The sequence below is a fragment of the Pelodiscus sinensis genome, unplaced genomic scaffold (genome assembly GCF_049634645.1).
Source record: "Pelodiscus sinensis isolate JC-2024 unplaced genomic scaffold, ASM4963464v1 ctg135, whole genome shotgun sequence".
Taxonomy (NCBI): domain Eukaryota; kingdom Metazoa; phylum Chordata; order Testudines; family Trionychidae; genus Pelodiscus; species Pelodiscus sinensis.
The window spans coordinates 1-2,705 of NW_027465998.1; the positions used below are offsets into that span (position 1 = coordinate 1).

The window sequence follows — 2,705 nt, forward strand, 5'->3', positions numbered from 1 at the left end:
AGTCCCTGCAATACACAAGGGGAGAGGGGCAGGGAGCACGGGGGCAGGGAGCCTGGCGAGATGGGGCGGGGTGGGGTAGAGCAGCGGGGGGGCACTTACCTGGGTTGTGGGCCTGCTGTGGGGGAGACAGGCAGCTCTGGGAGGAGGGAGGGGAGAGTCACCTCATTAACCAACAGCCCAGCCCCCCCCCCCCCCCCCGAGCCCCTCTGTGCTGGCGTGGGGATTGGATCCGCTCTGCTCTGTTGCATGGGATCGACTGCCCTGTAGTAACCCCGTGTGCGTGCCTCAGTTTCCCTGGGCCCTGCACCAGTCCCTAAGTGGGGACGGGAACTTCAGCATGTCGGCCTCCCCCAGGGGCACCCCGGCTGCTGCCCCGAGCTGGGACGAGGGCGACCAGGCCGTCCCTGGGGCCCTGGAAGCAGCACAAAGGAGGAGGAGCAGGGCTGCCTGCTGAGCGTGGGTCGGTCTCACTGCCTTGGGGGGCAGGGAAGGGCAGGCCCGGCTCTGGGCCCCTCCCCCCAATCCGGGCTGCCCTGGGCCCTGTGCTGGGTCCCGGGGAGCTGAGTCCCCTGACGTGTGTGGGGGCCCAGCGCCCGGGCCAGGGACTGTTCCCAGGCCGGGGGTCAGGGGTGCGCAGGCTCTAGCCCAAGGAAGGGGGTGAACCCCCCCAAGAAATGGGGCACCTGCCTGGCTCCGGCGCCGCCCTGGGACCCACGGAGCCTTCTGTCCCCCCATCTCCCCCCCAGCCCCACTCACTTCTCTGGCAGAGCCCGCAGAGCAGCAGGCAGCCCCCCAGGGGGAGCAGCAGGCAGCCCCCCAGCCAGGGGCCAGCCGCGTCCTCAGGCCCCGCCATGGGCAGCTCTGTGGGGAGACGGGGCCCAGCCAGGTCAGAGCAGCAGAGGCCCCCCCAGAGGACACCGCGGCCAGGCCCCGCCACCCCCGCCCCTGCCCCCACTCCCCGGGCGCCGCGCCCGGGCCAGGCCCCCGCCACCCCCACCCCCGCCCCCCAGGCGCGCGCCCGGGCCAGCCCCCGCCACCCCCGCCCCTGCCCCCACTCCCGGGCGCCGCGGCCGGACCAGGCCCCCGCCACCCCCACCCCCGCCCCTGCCCCCACTCCCCGGGCGCCGCACCCGGGCCAGCCCCCGCCACCCCCGCCCCCGCCCCCCGCCCGCCGCGCCCGGGCCAGCCCCCGCCACCCCCGCCCCCGCCCGCCGCGCCCGGGCCAGGCCCTGCCACCCCCGCCCCCGCCCCCCGGGCGCCCGCGCCCGGGCCAGCCCCCGCCACCCCCACCCCCGCCCGCCGCGCCCGGGCCAGCCCCCGCCACCCCCGCCCCGTGTCACCTCAGCTGTGGGTGACAACCCCCCACGCCATGGGGCAGGCTGGCTGCGGCAGGGCCCCCGTGCCGTGGGGCAGGCTGGCTGGGGCAGGGCCCCTGTGCCGTGGGGCCCCCGTGCCGTGGGGCAGGCTGGCTGGGGCAGGGCCCCTGTGCCGTGGGGCCCCCGTGCCGTGGGGCAGGCTGGCTGGGGCAGGGCCCCTGTGCCGTGGGGCCCCCGTGCCGTGGGGCAGGCTGGCTGGGGCAGGGCCCCTGTGCCGTGGGGCCCCCGTGCCGTGGGGCAGGCTGGCTGGGGCAGGGCCCCTGTGCCGTGGGGCCCCCGTGCCATGGGCAGGCTGGCTGGGGCAGGGGCCCCCGTGCCGTGGGGCTCCCGTGCCGTGGGGCAGGCTGGCTGGGGCAGGGGCCCCCGTTCCGTGGGGCCCCCGTGCCGTGGGGCAGGCTGGCTGGGGCAGGGCCCCCGTGCCATGGGGCAGGCTGGCTGGGGCAGGGGCCCCCGTTCCGTGGGGCCCCCGTGCCGTGGGGCTCCCGTGCCGTGGGGCAGGCTGGCTGGGGCAGGGCCCCCGTGCCGTGGGGCAGGCTGGCTGGGGCAGGGCCCCCGTGCCGTGGGGCAGGCTGGCTGAGGCAGGGCTGCTGGCTCACCTGCAGGCGGGTCTGGCTGCGACTGCGGTGGCTGTGACGGCGTCACCGACACTGGGGCTTCCTGTCCCTGCGTCCCCTCCCCCTGCCCACGGCCGCCTGCTCTTCCGCCAGGGGCAGGGCCCGGCTGCGCTCCCAGCCGGGGGGCACATGCTGCCGGCCCCAGGGCAGAGCCAGGCTGCGGGGGCCCTGGTCCCCACTCCCCGGACTACACGCCGGCTGCTATGGGGCAGAGGCAGCCAGGGCACACGGGGGCTGGCGGCTCTGGGCGGCCCAGCACTGACCCGACGCATCCACCTGGGCTGGAGCTGCTGCCGCGAGGCTGGGGCACCTGTCCCCCCAAACCCCGCAGCCCCACCCCCACTCCCCCAGCCCCCCGAGTGCCCCGGCCTAGCGCAGAAGGAAGCGCTGTGCGCACGCCCCGTGTCAGCGCACATAACAAAATTCATTCCGCACGCGGCAGCCCTGGACAGACGGGCGGACGCAGGTGGCGCCAGTGGCTTTATTCAGCGGCCGGAGGTGCGGGGGCCCCGGCGGGCGGGGGTGGGGCAGTTCTCAGGCTGTGTCAGAAAGTGCAGACCCGGCGTGGGGGTAATAAATTAACGGTGGGGCGGGGGAGCCGGGTCCCGAGGGGCATTCTCAGGCAGCTTCGCGGGGGGGGCAGGACTGATTCTCAGGGCGGAGTCCAGCGAAGGGGATTCTCGGGGGCTCCTCCAAGGCAGGTCTCGGGCCGGGC

The 2,705-nt window shown here is 76.9% G+C and overlaps 1 long non-coding RNA gene across 1 annotated transcript; it reads right to left on the reverse strand.

Annotated features, from left to right (window-relative positions):
• Window positions 1-86: 86 nt before the first annotated feature.
• Window positions 87-2,705, reverse strand: LOC142825846 (uncharacterized). The gene is made up of 3 exons (XR_012900190.1): window positions 1,973-2,705; window positions 757-861; window positions 87-136 (listed from the first exon to the last, which is right to left on the reverse strand). It is a non-coding gene; the product is annotated as an uncharacterized LOC142825846 (long non-coding RNA).